This window comes from Myotis yumanensis, unplaced genomic scaffold (genome assembly GCF_028538775.1).
Source record: "Myotis yumanensis isolate MYYU_CA2020_CCGP unplaced genomic scaffold, mMyoYum1.0.hap1 SCAF_5, whole genome shotgun sequence".
Lineage (NCBI taxonomy): Eukaryota > Metazoa > Chordata > Mammalia > Chiroptera > Vespertilionidae > Myotis > Myotis yumanensis.
The window spans coordinates 71,273,422-71,296,084 of NW_027223756.1; the positions used below are offsets into that span (position 1 = coordinate 71,273,422).

At 39.9% G+C, this 22,663-nt stretch overlaps 1 pseudogene; it reads left to right on the forward strand.

Moving 5' to 3' along the window:
• Positions 1-9,006: 9,006 nt before the first annotated feature.
• Positions 9,007-9,487, forward strand: LOC139011397 (mitochondrial intermembrane space import and assembly protein 40 pseudogene; annotated as a pseudogene).
• Positions 9,488-22,663: the final 13,176 nt, after the last annotated feature.

Sequence of the window (22,663 nt, forward strand, 5' to 3'; positions counted from 1 at the left end):
GTTTATCTAACCTTCTAAGAAACATGTTTTTTTCTTTAATTTTGGACAATCACGAAATGACATGTTTACTTTAAAACACAATCTATAACTTTTTAGAAACACTAAAGTGTGTATTAATCACCTCAAGATAACAGGATATTTCCAGTGAGTATCAAAATGTGAACAATAAGTAAATTCTCCATTGACTCCCCAATAACGGCTTTGATTTTTAAAATTCTGTTCAACTTTTAGACCAATACTCTGCCAGATAATAAAATGAGCATTAAATAAAGTACATTTTCAAAGTACAAGGTCTGGCAGAAAATACTTTTAATGAATATGAGATGGGTCAGTATAAAAATTAGATAGTTACCTCACAATTCAAGCAAAAACACCCGGTAGAGGCTTCCTTAAATGCTGGTAGAAATCTACAATTTGGGTGGCTAATTTTTTTGTTATTTGGAAGGAGACCAGAGTAGGATGAGAAAATAATCTTCAAACACCCCAGTTTACATTTGGTGGAAAAATAATTTGTGCTTTAATAAAAAAATTAAAAGAAAGTAATTATTTGAACTCAAAGTATTATTTTTCTTCTTAAATTGTTTTCACTTTAAATGTTAAGATTTTCCTCTTCTAAGAAGTCAAATGAAGAGCAAATACAGCTGTTTTTCCTTTGAACATGGAAATGGCTTTTACAGTAGTTATAAGTTTGATTATGTCCAGAGACAAACTCTCCCAAGGGAAGATTTATCAACCAAGTCAGCATCAAGTACAAATATTCACAAACAGTGGTTGAAACAGTTGTTTATCAATAATATGGGATGACATCTGCTCTGCCCCATGGAGTGGAGGATGGGGAGCGGGAGATCTTAAGTCTCATCTCTTCCCTTGTCTACATAGCATCTTTAGCTCTGGGGTTCATTTATTATGCTAATGAAAAGAGAACTGGGGAAGATACAGAGAACACATTGATTATACTGAAAATGGCTGAGTCCCTCTGAAGGAACAAAGTGGGGCAACAGAACCAGGCAGGGAAGTGAGATAAAAGAGACAAAAGAGTAGGATCCCATTGGGGTAAGGATTGAGAAAATTTGCAATGAGCAGAAAGGATGTAAAGGAAAACCACCCTGCACGCAGGAGGTTGAGGTGAGAAAGAAGAATTTAAACTATGTTGCTACTTCCACTTTGGAAATTTCTTGAGATGCTTAGCTTTTCACTTACTTACATACTGGACTATGACTTCTCTGGCTGAGACCCCTGCTGAGACTGTCCTCAGGCTAAGTTTGACCAGCCTTTCACCTCTTCCAAAGTGTACCTGGTCCATTCTCTTCCCCCATGTTATTCAGCCTCTGGTTCTGGGGGGAATTTGATTCTCCAAAAATGCATGTGCTGCTTGAAGTCCTAACCCCAGTACCTCAGAATGTGACCACATTTGGCAATAGGATCTTTTAAGAGTTGAGGATAAATGAGGTCATTAGGGTGGCCCCGAACCAATATGACTGGTGTCATTGTAAGAAGAGATGAGGACACAGGCAAAGAGGGAAGACCATGTGAAGATACTAGTAAAACACTGCTATCTATAAGCCAAAAACAGAAGCTTCAGACCCTGCCAACACCTTGATCTTGGACATCTAGCCTCTAGTTCTTAAGTAAATAAATTTCTGTGTTTAAGCCACCCATTCTGTGGTACTTTGCTAGAGCGGCTCTAGTAGATTAATACAGGCCCATTAAAGTCTATTCTCCTTTGCTCTAGTCTTTTCAGTTTTACCCTCTTCTTCCTCTTCTCTGCTGCCCCAAATATCCAAGGTTCTCTATACCAGTGCTTCTCACAGACCACCCAGATACCTGACCTCAAATGAAGGCCAGTTACCAAGTTGAGGCAGAACCTGATGTAGGACTATGAAGTTGTCAGGAAGGAGCTGGGTGCTAGAAGGACAGGGGGAGGTGCTGGGCACTGAGTTCACTCAAGAAAATAATTTCTGGGCCTGAGGAGGATGGGATAAGGTACTTATGACATGGAACAGTGTTTCAGGTCTGGAGTGATAAAAAGAGAAACACTGTCATTAAGTGAGTAATCCTTTGTACTAGACTACTGAGTTAAACACTCAGTGTGTTCTGTGATATATAACCAGCCTTAGTGACCTTAGGGTATAGGAATAAATATAGGTTAATCCTCAATTTACTAATGACGAACTTAAGTTCAGAGAGGTTAGGTATCTTGCTCAAGGTCTTGTAGGAATGGTCAAACCATACATCAATCCTGATCCCCCTTCCTCCAGGTTCTGAGCCCATTCTCATTACACTATACCCCAAGGTTCTAGGACAGATGAACTAAGGATAGTGAAATTCCTGACTAATAAACATGGGAAACCAAGGCCCTGCGCTGGTGTTGTTACTCATCCAGGCCAGAGAATGAAGGCAAGTGGAAAGTGCAAAGAGGAAAGAGGCAGAGGAAATGACACTGAAGACCTAACCTACCATCTGGAAATTGGTCGAACTAACTCCCATCAAAACACTCTTATTCTTCCTATCTTTCTTCTGTTCTCCATCCAAATAAAGGACTTAGGTCTGATTCCACACACATGCGAACATACTTATTTGATTCTCAGCTAGTAAATGATTCCCTTTCTTGCAACCCTGGCTGCCCCATCCCCACCCAACTATATATTTAACACATCCTGGGAATATTCCCACCATGAAGCCACCAGCTGACCACATGGTTGCCTTCATCCATAGAAAAACTTTCAACTTGCACAAATGTGTTTGTTCACCTGCTGACTCATAACACCTGCTGATATCTAGACATGTGTGAGGCATCTGATGGGAATGGCACTTTTTACCAGGCAAAATGTGCCCTCATAAAACACAAAAATCGTGGTGAGTTAAGCTTTGGAATGTGTTTAAGAGTTATTAGGACCATGACATTTCATATCCCAAGAAACTCTTCAGCAAACTTGGATGCTTGCCTTTATGGCTAAAATTTAAGGCAAATTCAAACAAAAGGGAGTTCAGACAAGAGAATACTCACAGTAGAACACAACTTTACAACATTGCCCGATTTTGAGTATTTGAGCCCTAATTATTCACTAACTGCTTTTGTTCTGCTCCACTTCCTGTAAACCAATGTTGATTAAATACACTTTCTGTGTATGTGAATAGGGTTTTGCAAGATGTTTATGAATTCAAAGACTTTACTGGGGATTAAAAGCCCCTGCCCTAGACACTCCACTTGTAGGATTCATAAATCAAATGGCTGAACCTTCCCTACATCTTCCAGATGCAGCTACAAATATTTTCAGTTGGCACAAAAGCAAAAATGAGACACTCACATCCAGGTTTTAAATGCTAACGTTAAAGCTATTGTGCACATGAGTTTGAAATATGTTTAAAAACTAGAATTTTAGCTTCTCCCATTTTAATTTTCCTCTTTTATAATATACTTTGAAACCATAATGGTCTTAGGTTAAGCAACCAAGGAGAAAATAGCTTTCTTACAGGTTTGTTGCATTTTTTAGGATTTAAAGTATGAATTTTAATTTCATCATCACTTATGTAGATGAGATATTATATAAGTAATTTTCAATCATATTACTCTATTGATGATTGCTTCAGTTATTATTTTGGACACTCAACAGCATGTCTATTAGTGTACTTACTATTCTCTACAAAGTCCCACTGAAATTATGTTTTTCTACTTTGTTAATTAAAACTTTGGTGCTATAAATAAATTTATATTTATTGTACCAATTAAAATTGTAAATTAATTTCATAACCTTAACATTTAGTTTTAACATTATTTAAAATCAATCTTCTACATACTAAATAACTACCATTATTAATATAACATGTCATCTATAATATGTATTTGCATATATACATATACATATCTATTATACTATTACTTACATATAATCCTATATAATAAAAGGCTAATATACAAATTGACCAAACAGTGGAATGACCGGTCACTATGACATGCATTGACCACCAAGGGGCAGATGCTCAATGCAGGAGCTGCCCACTGGTGGTCAGTGAGCTCCCACAGCGGGAGCACCACTCAGCCAAAAGCTGGGCTCACGGCTGGTGAGCACAGTGGCGGTGGCAGGAGCTGCTCCCACCTCCAATGCAGTGCTAAGGATGTCTGACTCCTGGCTTAGGCCTGCTCCCCTGAGTGGGCCTAAACCAGCAGTCGGACATCCCCCAAGGGCTCCCAGACTGCAAGAGGGCACAGGCCAGGCTGAGGGACCCCCTCCCTGAGTGCACGAATTTTGTGCACTGGGCCTCTAGTCCTATATAATAAAAGCCTAATATGCTAAGTGTCCATTGGTTCAACCGTTTGACCAGTCCCTATGATGTGCACTGACCACCAGGGGGCAGACGCTCCGACTGATAGGTTAGCTTGCTGCTGAGATCCGGCTGATCAGGACTGGGCAAGATGGGCTGGACATGCCCTGAAGCCAACCTCCTGCAGTCCCTCCCTGGCCTCTAAAATATTCTTCTAATTAATTTCCTTTCAATGTGTACAAATCCATGCACTGGGCCTCTAGTAATAAGTATAATCCTATATAATAAAAGCCTAATATGCTAAGTGTTCGGTCATCCAGTTGTTTGTTCAACCAATCAAAACATAATATGTTAATGATATGCTAAGGCTGTTCAACCACTCTCTATGATGTGCACTGACCACCAGGGGGAAGACGCTCCAACTGGTAGGTTAGCTTGCTGCTGGGGTCCACCCAATCGGGACTGAGCAAGATGGGCCGGACACACCCTGGGATTCTTCTGCAGTTCCTCCTTGGATGATAAACCTCCTCCGTCCCTCCCCAGTCCAGATTGTGTACCAATGGAGTCCCTTGGCCTGGCCTGTGCCCTCACGCAATCCGGGACCCCTTGGAGGATGTCGGAGAGCCTGGTTTTGGCCAAGGGACCCCACTGGTGCACAAATGCGTGCACCGGGCCTCTAGTATAATATATTAAACATGTAAATGACTGCTTTAGTTCTTGAATAGTTTATTTCTGATTTTGTCGTTCTTTATTTTTTATTAACTCTTGAGTAAATTATTTCTGTTTTTGTCATTTTCAGTAGCAAGTTTTATACCAAAATGGGTTTTATGCTTTGTAGCCATTAATCATGACAACTATACCAATTCATAGATTAACCACATAAGTAGAAACATGCATCTTTATGGAATAAAACACACATGATTAATTTTATCACAACTTTTTACTCCTGATATTAACCATTTCAACCCTTTTGCACAACGTTTCAGTACATGTGTTGAAAAAGAGTATCATATCATCCTTATTTCATTAAAAAAATTACAGTGTTGGGAGGAATTTCCAAATTGTTAAAAATGAATTCAAAGAAGGAACAATTTCTATGGCTTTGTACTTCAAACTAAAGTGCAATATGTCAAAAATATATATATATATTTTGGTCAATTACTTTCAGTACATCAAACTTGCTAATAGTGATTTCCTATTGTTCTTTTTTATTTCATGTATAAGCTGGCATCATAGTTCTCTTTCATCTGCCTTTGCAAAAAAAAAACAAATAAAAGATGATCTGATCTATAAATAAAGTATAGATATGGAGCTGGTATAAATTTTAGCCACAAAAATAAGAGTGTAAAAATGTAACTATTGTAGTAATCAAGGCCCCATTTTATCTCATCTAGCAGTCACTTTTAAGAAATCCAATTTGTTATTTTTTTCAATCATCTCAGGTTTGATTTTGAACTAATTGAGAATAGCATCCCTTCCACTTTTTTCTTCCTGAGATTGGTGTTAAACCCTAGGTGGCTTAAGCCAATGCTACCTTTACGGTAGACAGAAGAGACCCGCTACCTCTCAGGTGTCACATGCCCCTGTTCTGTATTGACATTCTCTTTTATTTGCCCCACCTGACCATCACACAGGTCCCCTTAATATTGGCACCTGCTAAGATGTAACTGTGACTCATCCAGTTTCCAGCAAGGTAAGCACTCCTAGTTCTCAGCTGGCTTTTCTTCCATCTGCAGAAAAATCCCCAAAACTCAATCTCACCTTCTGTCCTTCCCTCCCTCCCTAATTCTTCATGCTTTCGTTCTGTGCCCTAATCTTGGGTGAGCAGATGCTTTCCTAGGTTACCTTGGAACTACGGGAAACTAAGCAGGCAACTCTACCTTCTCATGTTCAAGTCAACAAGTGAAGGAATGGTGCAGGGCCTTTGCAGTGAGGCTCTCTGTCATCCTGTCTTTACCTGAATAGTGAGGGGCAAGGCCTCTCTTCTCTTTAGTCCTAAGCCTCCAAAGCAGTTCCATCACATTATGCCCTGGACACACTGCCAAGGGTCAAGGGTGGTCAATTAGTTTCAGTATTATTTTTCAGTGCATCCAACTTGCTAAATTCCTATTTGAACTCTTCTCTTACCTTCCACCTCAACATTGTCTACGAGGTAAAGAAATGTACTTGAATTTAATTTCCTCAGAGCTTTTATTTTTAATACCCAAACCCAAGTTTCCAAATATACAAATAGAGTGTTGGGTTGCAAGAATCTTTTTCAAAACTCACAAAGCTATGAAGGTGGATTCTTTACTTTTTGGAGGAGTGGAGGAGTCATGGGAGCCAAGACACCTGGATCCAGTAAATGTAAGAAAAAATTATCTCTGTCAACAACTCAAAATTATTATCCTGCTACAACTATCTTTCATGATTAAAAAATTAATAAATTTTAAGAGAGAAGAGTGAGTTCACGTGTCACTTAAATATATTTAAAGTTTTGAAAGATGTGAAAATTTTCTTCTATGAGTAGTTCTTTGATTTTGTTGACTTTTCTAATTGTGACTTATGAACATCAGTGCAACCAAGCTTTTACATCTTTACCCAAGATATATGTCTTGTTCGTGATTTACTCAGAAATAAAAGTATTTCAGAATGGCCAAAGTAATTAAAAATTACCAGGCCAGATTTTTTTTTTAAATATATTTTATTGGTTTTTTACAGAGAGGAAGGGAGAGAGATAGAGAGTCAGAAACATCGATGAGAGAGAAACATCGATCAGCTGCCTCCTGCACACTCCCCACTGGGGATGTGCCCGCAATCCAGGTACATGCCCCTGACCTGAATCGAACCTGGGACCTTTCAGTCCGCAGGCTGACGCTCTATCCACTGAGCCAAACCGGTTTCGGCAAGGCCAGATTTTATTATCCTTTTAAAACCCCCTTTAAAAAAACAAAATTTAGCCTGGCCAGTGTGCCCAGTGGTTGAGCGTCAACCCAGGGGATCATGGTTCAATTCCCAGTCAGGGCACATGCCTAGGTTTTGGGCTCAATCCCATGCAGGAGGCAGCTGATCAATGATCCTCTCTCAACACTGATGTTTTTCTCTCTCTCTCTGTCTCTCCCTCTCCCTTCTTTTCTGAAATAAATAAAAAATATATTTAAAATATAGTTTAAAAACAAATTTTACATTATATAATATATACTCATCTCAGACTGGAACATGCAGATATATTTCAATTATAAATAATGGGGTTTTTTTGTTTTCCCCATTTTATTATAATTACCAGTGCTGTGCCTACAAATGTCACAATCATCCATCAAATTGCTTTAAAAGTTCATTAAAAAATCCAGTCAAACCAAATGTCAGTCAAAACCAGCTCCCATTTCAGTTAGTGTCAGTTCAGTTGAAATCTCAAATACATAAAAGTATGTGTTTTTGCTTTTATACAGCACCATGTACTTATTTTTCAGTAGGGTATGTTGGCTTGATTATCAGTGAATAGAGTAAGGTTTGGGGAATGTGTTATATAATATGCCGAGTTCTAAGTCTTACCCAGTAATCTCATTTTTAGATGCTGCTTCTTAGGTCTTTCATTAGTCACACTTTCACATTTTAAAAATGGGGTGGGTATGCAAGGAAAACAAAAGGGAAAAAAAGAAGAAAAGAAATTGAAAAGAAAAAGGATTCTTATCTAGTTCCTGATACATTGGGTCATCACAATTAATTATTTTCATATCTTTTATTTTTAAAGTTTGTCCTTCTTTTCTTCTACGCCTCCCAATAGGATTGCTTCTAAATCTTTGAAAGAAGGGGTGACAGAGAGCGTCTAGGATTCCAGAAAGGGATATTACAAACTGCAGACAAACCACAAGCCAAAGAAAAAAGTAGCTAACAGTTTTCATCACAGTAGAACATTAAAACGTTCACTAAAAATGTAATTGTTTACTTGTAGGATATGCTAAATGTCTCAGTGCTCAGAAATATTCCAGAGCAGATATAACTTATTATGCAATAAAGGAGCTTCCATGGAAAATCTGGCTGAATTCTCATTTAAACTTGTGAAAGATAAAGATCGATCCTATCATTAAATGCTTCCAAAAATGTCTCTTAATTCCCCAAATAATGTAGTTATTATTTTTGTTATGGACTATGGATCCTTTTATACATTTTGGACAGTAATAGCAGAGACCAGGTTGATCTTTCTGTTCTTCCAAGTACATGAATGATGCTCTCTCTGCTCTATCTAGGCAACACATACGTGGCAATCACCCACTAAAATACCAATCGATTCTTCAGGAGGATATGATCATGTAAAGTCATCAGGAAATGTAAAGAGAATGAGACATGAATGACCACTGTACTGGAGAAACTGACTAAAGGACAGTAGAGAGAAAGGTTTACATGAGCTCAAAAGTGGAACACACAAGCCTTTCCTGAAAGACATCAAGATAATTTTACAATGAAGTGCCCGTTCAGCAGGGCCTCCAGTTTGGTCAGAATGTGATCGAATAGAGCAAAGCAGTCCCTCCACGCTCAGGAACTGAGAGGTAGTGTGAAATTACTTATCTAGAAAATGCAAAATGCCCTCAATCATAATCCTCAAGTGCTCACAGACCCTGCAAGTCTTGTGGCAAGGGAGGTCCTTTTTAAAATGCACATGAAGTGTGTGAGCGCCCGGCATCAACCATCTAAAATAATCGATAAGCTACCCGAGAAGAGGTCATGGCGTGAACCATGGCGAGGTCTGAGCGCTGGGCGGCAGCCATGGCCTACTGCGGGCAGGAAGGGAAGGATCGAATCATATTTGTGACCAAAGAAGACCATGAACCTCCAAGCAGTGCAGAGCTGGTGACTGACGATCCCAATGACCCATACGAGGAGCCTGGATTGATCCTGCCGAATGGAGACATTAATGGGAACTGCCCCTTGCCTTGCGGGAATGGCTGGTGGCCCCTGTGGGGAACAGTTCAAGTCAGCCTTCTCCTGCTTCCACTACAGCACGGAGGATCTCAAGGAATCTGACTGTGCAGACCTGTTCCAGGCCTTGCAGGAATGCATGCAGAAGTACCCAGACCTCTATCCCCAAGATGAGGAAGAGGAGGAGGAAGAGGAAGAGAAGAAGCCTGCAGAACGTTTAGAAAAGGCAGCTCCTACTGAGGCCAGGCAACGGAAGAAGAGAAGGGATGAAGCTAATGAAGGCCATGCTGCAGCACTGGCTCCAGGCCTTCCACTCAGAGTGAGATGAACCTTTTGCAAATGCCTTTCGGTCACTCTCCAAGAAAGTCTTTCCCTCTATTGTTCCATGCGCTGTAATGTACAAAATAACTTATTTTGATGATCAGGGGTTTGGGCCCCTTGACATATACAATGAAAACTGTCTGTGTATCTCACATCACTCGACCAGTGACTGTGGCTGCCTCTTTCGAATTCTCCTTTGAAGTTACCTCTAAGTTTGCCAATTTGAAATAATGTGCTGAATACTCTCAGCAACCAAAATCATTATCTAGGAGTGTCTCTTGTGAGTGAGCTGATTTATTCTGATTCATTATCTCCCTGTTAGTAGATTTTATACCGGTTTGGGAAATGAAATAGAAACAAAAACGTCTTCCCGGCATGGGGCCCTTCCTCATACAAGAGGCCAGATAATCAGATACTTATTTCTCCAGAAACCATCTTGACTTTGAGTAAATGAGGCACTATGCTTCGTATCTGATACATTTTGGTTTCCATTTTTATATTGAGCTCCAGGTTTTCTTTTTAGAGAGTGGAGCTTTGGACCCACCTGCTCATAGGACCTTTCTACATGAAGAAGAAGCTGGTTTTGCTGTTCGTGTTATTCCAAAAGCCCTGGTTTGGGGCCTGTGTTCAGACTGGCTCTGGTTCAGTCTGTTCAGATGCAATATTCATGAGAGGTGGGGACCTACTTGCAACGAAGAAGGAAACATGAATTAAAGAGAGAGCACAGTTTTACTTGAAAAATAAAAATAAAATAATAAAAAATTAATAAAATATAAACCTTTTCTACATTTCTGCTTTAAATACCAAGCACAAGAAATAATGTTTATTTTAATGTGAACACAGTAAAACAGACTAGGATCCATACACAGTTCTAATATGAATCCTGCCATCCATTTGCATGCGCACACACACACACACACACACACACACGGGTGTTTGATACTTTTTTAACTTCATTTTCCATCAAAATGAATTTTTGTCCTCCTTTCATTGAACTCCTGAAGGTCCATCATGACTTGCAGGGTTCTAGATTGGCTATTTGAGTCAAAGTTTTGATGCCCTCCAGAAGCACGGCCACCAGGTCCTCAAACTTCACCAGGAGATTTCTCATCTAGATATCAAGAACTACATGTGTTTTTCTTCCTTCTTCTTTGCAGCCTTGAGAAAACAGGATTCATTTCATTCCATTGCAACCATCGTGAATTAGGAATGAGAGTGGAGGGTTGATGCGTGCTATGTGACATGAGGGGCACATATGGAACGCTTCCTTACTCTGCATCACATTTTTAAAACTAGTTTTAAAATTACCTTGTCACCTGGTAGACATGAGATTATTTGAATAATGTAAAGCACTATCTAGTTGCAGGTTACTATCTGAATTGTGGAATTCTTCAAAGAACAAAAAAGTCTTCTTTAGAGAATTAAAAAGCAAGATTAAAAATGCTTTTTAATCATAGGCTCCATGAAAAAAAAAAATCTGATAATGAGAAGTATTTGTCACAGTATGATACACTCTACTCCTTATTAAACTAATGGCACAATTGTTTCTTATTTAAAAACTAGAATTCATGCACGGGTGGGGTCCCTCAGCCTTGCCAGCAATCAGGACCGATCAGGGCCATCTTGCTCAGTCCCAATTGGGGCCGATCAGGGCTGGCCAGGGGGAGGGACTGCGGGAGGTTGGCCGGCTATGGGAGATTGGCTGTGGGAGTGCACTGACCACCAGGGGGCAGCTCCTGCATTGAGTGTCTGCCCCCTGGTGGTCAGTGCATGTCATAGCGACCTGTCGACGGGTCATTCGGTTGACTGGTTGTAATAGTGGCTTAGGCTTTTATATATATAGATTGCTTTCTGTGTCATTGTGGCTACTGGCAAAGGGAGTTTTCTAAACACTTGCTGTCTATTTCCTACTTTGCTTTACTTTGTATCCATGTTTTACTTATATAAATTTTAAAAGGAAAATAAAAGCCCCAAATCATTTGGACGCATGCACCGAGGTTTCACGGCTAGATCATGCGATAGAAGGGATGTTCATCCTCTTTCTCCAAAGAACCATCTTTGCTAACAGCTCTAAACGACATCATCACAGGCAAGCTCTCCATCAGCTGTACAGCTGTGACATGAGACAATGTGCAGCGTAATCTGTTCTGCCACATCTGCTTGGTCTCTCACATATATAACCAAGCTTTCATCTCTGAAGTGCAAAGATAATTATTTCCAGAAGTCACAGAAAGGGGCAGGACCATTGGAGAACATGGGTGTCAGAGATTTGCTTGACTTTCAGACAGTGAGAAAAAGTGAAAATTTCCGAAAAGAAGGATTTGTGAAATCCTACAGGAAGTGTGTGTTTCACAGTTCGGTTTTTGTCTTAGAGGAGGAGACATCGACTACACGACAGGAAATCCCACGAGGGCAGGAGGAACAGGCGGTTCAGCAGTCATTTCGGGGATTTGAAGAGCTCTACGGGTATCCAAAGAGGGAGAGGAAAACCGGTCCTGCAATACTGAACAGCCTCGGGAGGTAACAGGGCTCTGGCCTGGGCACAGGGCTGCACATAGCCCCATAGGAACAAGAAGAGATGGATTTTAACAATGAACATTAGATATTTCTGTTAACAATGTTGAGACCTCGATATAGTTGTGCTAATCCTAGCACGTAATTATTGAATTTCTTTTTCCTAATTAAGCAAATAAAAATAGTTCTTGAGCCCTAGCCAGTCTGGCTCAGTGGATGGAGTGCTGGCCTGCAGACCAAAGGGTCCCGGGTTTGATTCAGGTCAAGGACACATACCTCATTTGCAGGCTCCTCCCCAGCCTGGGCCTTGGACGGGGCTTGTGCAGGAGGCAACTAATCAATGTACTTCTCTAACATCGATATTTCTCTCTGTCTCTCCCTTTCCCTTCCACTTTCTCTAAAAATCAATAGAAAAATATCTTCGGGGGAGGGTTAAAAAAAGTTCTTCATTTACTTAAAATTTTGCAGTTACTTTTAATTTTGTTACAATCATGTCATATCATTCAGAAATCACCTAGTTTTTTTTTTTATTTATTTTCACCCATTCTACTAGACTTGGGTATGAGAAGATTGAAAAAATAGCTCTTAGTAGGTCCTTTATTGGTTTGTGATAAATAACAAAGTAGCTATACTTTTAATCAATTAACAGAAAAAAATTCATAACTAGCAGGAACATGCTTGATTGTTATCCTATTAAAAAAACACCTCGGAAAAGTTAGAACCATTCATATTAAAGGTGACAAACATTGATCTCTATTTCACTATTTCCACGATGCTAACCATTACTTTATGAAGATGAATATTATAATAATTCATTTATTTAATACAGTACTATGTGCCAAACACTATGCTAAGAGCTTTACTTTCATTATCTTCTATCTTTTAAAACATTTCAATTATGAAAAAGTTCAATAATATATTAAATAAAATAGTATCAGCCCTAGCCGGTTTGGCTTAGTGAATAGAGTATTGGCCTGCAGACTGAAGAGTCCCGGGTTTGATTCGGTCAAGGGCATGTACCTCGGTGGCAGGCTCTATCCCCGTCACTGGTCAGTGTACATGAGGGAGGCAACCAATTGATGTGTCTCTCTCACATTGATGTTTCTCTCTGTGTGTCTCTCCCCCTCCCTCCACTCTCTTTAAATAATTAATGGAAAAATATCCTTGGGTGAGGATTAACTAAAAAATAAGATAAATAAAATAAAGCAGTATCATGAACTCCCATGTATCTCATAACCCATCCTCTATAATTACAAATTCATGGCCAATAATAAACTTATGTCTATATTCCCACACATTTCCTCTCATCTGTACTATTTGAAGTAAATCTGAACCTTCTTATGATTTCACCTACACATATTTCCATATATAATGTCTGGAAGATAAGGATGTTTTTAAAGCAGCATCATTTTAGTTAATATTCAAAACAACCTTATGAAACCGGTCCCATTAACAACCCCATTTCTCAGGTGAGAGCACTAGAGCTTAGAGAAATGAAACACCTCGTCCAAAGGACCTGCTAGTGGATAGCCTACTGGGGATTGATATACAGCTCTGTCTGAATCCAAAGTCAAAGCCCCTAAACATTCCATTGACTCTCTAATATCAGATAACTTCACCCTCTAGAAATTGTGTTGACTTTTTAATATCTCAATTCTGACTGGTACTTCATGGAGACAACACTAAGGAAATAAAAATGCTCTTGATCACTTCAAGAACTGAGAATTTTACTCAGGTCACTAGATGACATGAATTTCTAAACACCAAGGTGGTCACAGAAATCATTTTATGCCTCTTCCCCTACTATCTTAAGTTCACCAAACTTGGGACTTAGATATGGACTCCTGCGATTCTGGCTCTAAAGCAAGAAAAACCTCTGGTCATTGGTACTCAGAAGGTACAGGGAGCTACAGCCAACCCTGACATACATCCAGGCAGGCAAGGAATAGGCTGACCAGGCTATGGGGAAGTCCCAGGAGTTAATACTTCAGTACAACCGACACTTCTCCACAGCACTGTGCATGCTCTGGTGAGAGGGGTTGGGGGGGGACGACACATAGATGCTGCCGGATGGTGACAGTTTAAATTGTTTGTTTTTATTTATTTATTTTTAATATATTTTATTGATTTTTTACAGAGAGGAAGGAGAGAGAGAGAGAGTCAGAAACATCGATGAGAGAGAAACATCGATCAGCTGCCTCCTGCACATCTCCCACTGGGGATGTGCCCGCAACCCAGGTACATGCCCTTGACCGGAATCGAACCTGGGACCCTTCAGTCCACAGGCCAACGCTCTATCCACTGAGCCAATCCGGTTTCGGCAAATTGTTTGTTTTTAATGTGGCCATCTTACATAGGTCCTTATGCAAATAAAATATACCTTTTGAAATAATTACTTATGCCTAAGTACTTTTCTCTAAGATGAGTCATTTATGCCACTGATACTACTTGTAAAGCCAGCATAGGGTTACTTTCATGTTCAGCTACTACGCATAATGACCACTATGATATGACATAGTCATTTGAAATAGAGCTATATAATCACGGCAATTTCCATGCAAATTATCCTAGACATTGGTCTGGCCTAGAGAAACCTAACCTGCAACTTATAATCGCCAGATCACATAGAAATGGTTGTTATAGAGCAAGCCCTTGGAATAGTCAAGGATTCGGCAAAAAGTGTGGTTTCCTCGGGTAAGTGATGATGGAACGTCTGAGGAGAATGAACCAAAAGAAGAGAAAATTTAGAAATCTTTGCTTCGTATTCCTAATATTAAACTTATACCCTTGTCTACACTGTATAAGATTCCTTACCTTTGAGCACATTTGGACCTCTATACAAGGAAGTCAAAAATACATGCCAATTTTTCATTTTCCACTTGGTTCATTAGCTTACGTCTTTGCAGAATTTGAATCCACAAACAAGCACCATGTGTATACACGTGTGTACACGGTGGATACAAATATGAGTAAGTCATAGATTTGCCGTTAAAGTCTGGTGAAGAGAAAAACACATGGATGACTGTAATGCATTGTAGTAAAAGATTCTCTCCAAGAAATGAAAGAAAATGTAAGTGCTATTGGGTTGGAGATGAGAGTCAAAGAAAGAACTGATATTATTCAACTGGGATGGAATTTATAAAGTTATGGCATTTGGGATAGGGCAATAGGCCTTAGGATACCTCCTACTAAGTCTCAAATGAAGTGTCACCCTCTCCAGGAATTTTTCCATGACTCCCTCCCTAAGAGTGAGTTCCATGGCCATTCTTAGTACGCCTACTTCTCTGGTAATGCCCTTCTGGTGATTCTAAAACGATGCTGCTAAATCACAGTATTTCCTAGTGTATGAGTTCATTGGATTGCAGGGAGTTGACTGTTATCTTTGCCATGTTTTTGAAATCCTGGCACAGTGTAGGTGCTCAAAACTTTGTTGAATTGGTGAATAATGCTAAGATTTAAACAGGACCACACCTCAGAGGAGAGGTAGTGTTACAGATATAGAAGTCACCAGCATAGAGCTGCTAGTTATAGACTTTAAAGTGTATGAGCTCCCCAAGGGCTATGGTAAGAAGAAAATGAGATGAGCCCCTGAGTCCTTGGTGAACTATATTCCCAATGAGGCCTAACCTTATTGATAATACATGCTTTCTGCTTCCAACCTTTGCAACCTCACCCACACTCAGGATGCCCCTTATTATGCTTGAGTTTTCTTTTTTTCTAATGACTTTTAACATGATATGTAATTTTTTACTTATTTATTATACTTATTATTGCCCAACACTCTTTGTTAGAATGTAAGTTCATGATCCTTGACTATTCTGTTCACTAATGCAGCCTAAATTCTTAGAACACAGTAAGCACTCAATCAATATTTGTTGAATTAATGGATAACTATCTATATTTAGGATGTTAAATAAGGAAGAAGAGAAATACTACCCTAGCCAATTTGGCTCAGTGGATAGAGGGTCAGCCCACAGACTGAAGGGGTCCTGGGTTCAATTGTGGTCAAGGTTACGTACCTCAGTTGCAGGCTTGATCTCCAGTCCTAGTCTGGGAGCATATGGGAGGCAATCAATTGATGTGTCTCTCTCTCACATCGATATTTCTCTCTCTTTGTCTCTCCCTCTCCCTTCCACTCTCTCCAAAGAGAAAGAGAGAAATAAAGAAATACCAAATAAAGCAATCATTATATAGGAAGATAAACATAAGATCACCTTATATGGTAAAAACAAGAAGAGAAAGAATTTTAATAAGTAGTGGGTAGGTAGGAATTAGGATAACTGTGAAGTATTTTAGGAAGAAGGGATATGAGAAGAGATTTCTGGATTTAGTAAATTCAGATCATTACAGAACACTTTCTATGGTGGTGAGTGAAGGAATCAGATAGCAAAGTTTGAAAATGAAGTCAATGTTAAGAAAGGAAATGACATCTAACATAAACCACCCTTTTGATAAATTAGTGGCAAATAGTAAGAGCAATGAAAAAGAAATTCAAGGTGGTAACAGAGATGAAAAAGTTGTAGATGATTTTAAGGCAAATGACAAGGGACAAATGGCCATTTGGTAGGATGCAGGAAAATAATGTTAAAAAGGAAGGGACAAAAGATGAAAAATAATATTGAAGGGGGAGGAGACCCAGAGGAGACAGACAGTGATGATAACAAAGAGCACCAATAGGCTTAACCTTTCCAGGTAGTCGGCCAACTTCTTCCTCTAAAACATAATAAAAAAGATAAGGCAAGTGCTATACAGACAACTTGTTTCAGAGAAATGAAGACAATACAAGAGTTCATGCTGTATAATGCAGTTTTCTGTGCATAATTGAAGCTAAATCAGCTCATGTCCATACATACTATTCTGTTCACCCATAAATATTATCAACAATATTAATCATGAAGCTGGATCACAGCATACTTTACTTGGCTACTTTCTGCCTGCAGGGATGCTGAAGATGCAATAAGCAAGTTCATTTGTTCAAAGGTATTTGTGAACTATCAACTCTAGACCTTCTCTGTTCTAGGCACTAGGGCAGTGGTTCTCAACCTTCCTAATGCCTCGACCCTTTAATACAATTCCTCATGTTGTGGTGACCCCCAATTTCATTGTTACAAATTGAACATAATTAAAGCATAGTGCCAGAATCGAAGATGGCGGCATAGGTAAAACACCGGAGACTGCCGCCGTGGACAACCACTTCAAAAATACAACTAAAAGTCGGAGCGGACATCAACCAGAACCACGGGAAGGCTGGCTGAGGAGAGTCTCTTCAACTAGAAGCAAAAACAACAGCATTCCGACGCTCAGCGGAGGCGCAGTGTGGAAAATTTAAAGGTACGGCGGTGCGGTGGTGAGGGTGCGCGCGCAAAGCGGGCTGGCGGCTGAGGGCGCGATTGTCGTTTTCAATCAGGAGCGAATCTCAGACTCTGGGCTACAGATCCGGGCGAGTCTCTAGGGACCCAGACTCAAACGGGAGAAGCGGGACTGTCTGGCTACGGCCCCTCCGAGGTTTGCAGCGATTGCTGGGACAGAGAGGCAGAGCCCCTGGGGACGGACTGAGAGCGGCCATAGCTGCTCCCTCCCCCCCCCCCCCCACCGCCCTGTTGAGCCCGCCCCGCCCAAACCCTGTGCACAACCATTTGCCGACCGCCTCAGGCAAGGGCTGGACTAGCACCTCCCCTGAGGACTGAAGTTTTCCCACAGCTGATTTCCACCGCCAGTCGGCCTGTTGGTCAAATCCCTCTAGTGTTAACTACAACAATTAAGGCTTCACTAGAACAAGACTGCGCACAGAGACCACAAGGGGGTGCACCAAGAAAGCATAAAAGATGCGGAGACAAAAAAACATGACAGAAATGGAGGATATGGAGCTAAGAATCGCAATTTTGAGGGCTTGCCATAAATTTGTGCAGAGCCTCACGAAAACTAATGAGACCCTCGATGCTACGATAAAGAAATTAGAAAGTAAGCATACACGGACTGAAATAAAGAATATTATACCCAATAGCAGACCAGAGGAGTGCAAGAATCAAACCAAAGATTCGACAAAAAACACCCAATTGGAAAAGCATAATGAAAAAAGAATCCGAAAATGTGAAGATAGTGTAAGGAGCCTCTGGGACAGCTTTAAGCGGACTAATATCAGAGTCATTGGAGTCCCAGAAGATGAGAGACAGCAAGATATTGAAAACCTATTTCAAGAAATAATGGCAGAAAACTTCCCCCATCTGGAGAAAGAAATGGACTTACAGGTCCAGGAAGCGCAGAGAACCCCAAACAAAAGGAATCCAAAGAGGACCACACCAAGACACATCATCATTAAAATGCCAAGAGCAAAAGACAAAGAGAGAATCTTAAAAGCAGCAAGAGAAAGAGGCTCAATTACCTACAAGGGAATACCCATACGACTGTCAGCTGATTTCTCAACAGAAACTTTGCAGGCCAGAAGGGAATGGCAAGAAATATTCAAAGTGCTGAATACCAAGAACCTACAACCAAGATTACTTTATCCAGCAAAGCTATCATTCAGAATTGAAGGTCAGATAAAGAGCTTCACAGATAAGGAAAAACTAAAGGAGTTCATCACCGCCAAACCAGTATTATATGAAATGCTGAAAGGTATCCTTTAAGAAGAGGAAGAAGAAAAAGGTAAAGATACAAATTATGAACAACAAATATGCATCTATCAACAAATGAATCTAAGAATCAAGTGAATAAATAACCTGATGTACAGAATGAACTGGTGACTATAATGAATCAGGGACATAGAAAGGGAATGGACTGACTATTCTTGGGGGGGGAAAGGGGAATGGGAGATTCGGGAAGAGACTGGACAAAAATCATGCACCTATGGATGAACTCAGTGGGTGGGGAGTGAGGGTGGAGGGTGGGGTGGGAGCTGGAAGGAGGGGAGTTATGGGGGGAAAAAAGAGGAACAAATGTAATAATCTGAACAATAAAGATTTAAAAAAAAAAAATTAAAGCATAGTGATTAATCACAAAAGCAATATGAAATTATATATGTGTTTTCCGATGGTCTTAGGCGACCCCTGTGAAAGGGTCTTTCGACCCCCAAAGGGGTCGCGACCCACAGGTTGAGAACCGCTGCACTAGGGCCTCAGCAGCGAACAAAATAGACAAAACTCCCTGCTAGGGGAGAGAAACAATCAACAGGGTAAATAAGTCAAATTTAAGCATGATATATTAGATGGTGATGTATGCTAGGAAGAAAACATAAAAGTGGCAGGGAGGGCACTGTCAAGAACTGTGAAGGGTCTGAGAATATACTCTATTTGCAAGCTAAAAAATTAAGCTGGAATAGTTTCATGGATGCCAGCAGGACACAAGACTCCTGGGTCAAAGACAAAGAATTGTGTTACTCACAGCAGGCAGGGTATCAGACTGCACCATTTCCTCAAGACTGAATTACCACAGGTGATGAGAAGGTGGCCAAGTGATGCCTATGCATACAATGGGTTACAGTATAGGACAGGAACTCCAAGCACAGGGAAACCAAATTATTTACAACAGGCAGTGGACCTGTCTGACCTTTCTTCCAGAGGGAACATTGCTTTTTCTATATTGGAAGAAATCATGCCTCCTTTTGCTGTGTGGGTTGAAATTATTTTTGTCTTCCAGGACTGTTAGCTATACTAACATCCTTAAAAAGATAGTCCAGAATAAAAGGCTATCAGTGTTTCAGTCAGAGGATGTACAGAAATATGAGACACACATGGAGAATTATCTCCCAATAATATCAACCCCTCCTTTTATCAAATGTGTTCAATTTATCTCATACAGCATTTTATTAAGACTACTCCAACAAAATGACTAGAACATGCCACCCCATACCCAAGACCCAATCACATGAACAAATCACACAAACCATAAAGGTCTACCCAAGAAAGTCAGGTAGCCTTCTGCTAAAGTTTTTTGTTGTTGTTGATGATCTCTCTACTTTGCCTAAGGCATTAAGCCAGGTACAATGGGAGAACGTCTAGGGCAATTATATTATGCATAACCATCCTGACCAGTGAGTTGAGGCTAGCCTAAATGATTTCCAGGGCCAAACTAATGTCATTAATCACTTCAGCTAAAGTTAGGCACCAATTTACTGGTAATTTCACCTTTTCTAAATGGATGATCCCCAGGGTAGGAACGACTTCCCACAGGGTGCACATAGTAAGTCAGTTATCCCTCTGCCATATACCCTATAAAGAGTAGTCTCATTTGGAGAGATCTTCACTGAGATCTTAGGTCCTATATAATCTACTGGTGTTGTTTCTTTAAATCCTTGAATGAATAATCACCCTGATGATTCAATTTACCATTTTGAAGAGAGAGAAGCAAGTTAGTATAATCAGAGAACAGACTCTTACTGTGGCTATCTATACCAGTGACCCAGACAGTCCAGTCAGGATTTGTTTCCAGAGTTTGTGGCCCCAAAGAAAGACTTTAATCAGCCAACTCCTGCCAACCTTTAGTTTTCCAGGTAGCAGACCAAACACGTAGGCCAGTGGCAATAACCCAAAGGTTGGTAAAAATACAACTCCATCAAGGTATTGACCAGAGCTGTGAGAACAAATGTTGACTTACAGAGGGACTGAGCTGTATGAATCTACCCACAGAGTAACAAGAACCTTTTCTTGGTGAGCAGGCCCCTGAATTTTGTTGAGATTTATTAGTCACCCTTGCTAGTGAAGGAGTCATAACACCACTATTTGGGCCGTTAAGACTCAGGCTCCTTCCCTGCCAACCAATCAGTAAGCACTTGGATAGTGAGAGCTTTGGACATCAAAGAGCAGAGGCAGTCATATTAAAGCCTGACTCACTCAGGAGACAAGCCCAGGAGTCCCTAACACGATCTACTTTCAAACTTGGGCTGTGTTACAGGACAGAAATCTTGAGCTTAAGGATCTGACCACACACCCTTTGATCAAAAGGATGACACTGTTACTATCTTCCAAGGCCCTAGTTAAGCAAACCTGCTCTTTGCTCTGGAAGTGACACAATTTTAATCTTTCAAGGACATTCTTGAAAGAATAATCTGGAACAAAAAGCAGTGACTTGTGCAATGTTCCAAAATGAAGCCAACTTGTGGAGAATTATCTCCCAACATTTAGGGTTGCAATTTTCGATAGAGTATCAGGGAAAGACTGAGAAATTGAAATAAAGACCCAAAGACTGTAATATTAGGAGCTTTGTGGCTATATGAAGTTGAATCATATTCTTTTATTCTTACAGATACAGAGTAAATAAGAAATTGCTAAAGAATACTTAACTGAGAACTGGCAAGCCTGGGTTAGAGGACTAGCCTTGCTCATGACCATATTGTAAAACTAGTAAAATCAACTGGAATTCTCTCTCTCTCTCTCTCTCTCTCTCTCTCTCTTTCTCTCTCTCTTTTTAATGGATTTCAGAGAAGAAGGGAAAGAGGGATAGAAACATCAATGATGAGTGAGAATCATTGATCAGCTACCTCCTGCCCAACCCCTACTGGGGATTAAGCCCACAACCCAGGCATGTGCCCTGACCTGGAATCAAACCATGACCTCCTGGCTCATAGGTCAGTGCTCAACCACTGAGCAACATTGGCCAGGCTGGATTTCCCATTCTCAATGTTGTCTAGCATGAAGATATTAGACAAGGTGAGTTAGGAAAATCTTTCAGTCTCTGTGATTCCATGTTAATCCGTACCTGCAGAAGTTCATGGCACTTAAGAGTAAATCTTCAGATGCTCATCATCAATAACATCCTATACTTGGGAATCTAGACTCTCTAAACTGACCACTTTGGCTAAAATGACTGATTTCCACCATCACCACCTCATCAAGGGCTGTCATCTCATATTGATGTATTATTTCTTACAGTATTTATCTCAATTTAAATATATATTTCACTTTTTTTAATTTCCCTCAGTAGATATAGGCTTCATGAGGACAGGGATTTTGTCTTTTTCACTGCCATTTTCCTAGCACCTACAATTGTGCCTAGTAGATAATAAGCACAAGATAGATACTTGTTGGGTGTTACTGTTTAATTATGAAAATACTTGATTTGTCAGATTTCCTACTGAGATGAATGCTTCCCTACTTAGAATCCATTTTGGTCAAATGGATTTCAAAAGTGTTTCTTACTTGTAATTTAAATATCATCCATTTCCTCATTTAGAGGTACTTTGCTAAAGATGATGTCATTTCAAATAATGCTTTTAAGTTAAAAAAATAAAATAAAATAAAGTCAATATGACTGTACTGCATTCATTGCTTCAGAAAAATAATGTTTATAATTTGCTCATTTGTTTTCCCTCAGGAAAATATCAGTTTATTGGTTTTGGCAATTAACCTGAAATAACAGATGTATTATTTACTAGTTGTAGCAATAACATTAATCGTTTTTTATATTTTCTATGATGTTTGATATATAAAATGGAATAGCTTTTTGAAACTTTCTCTACTTCTTAATATAAGGGCCAGTGAATACATATTTCTTGGAATTTATAACTCAAATTTCAGTACTATACAATTTTTTAAAATTCTGACTTATTCCTCTTGTTTCTTCATCCCTCATAGAAACAACTATACACTCTTTTTCACTTTGCCTTTAAGTATGAGGATGACACCCTAGCCGGTTTGGCTCAGTGGATAGAGCATTGGCCTGAGAACTGAAAGGT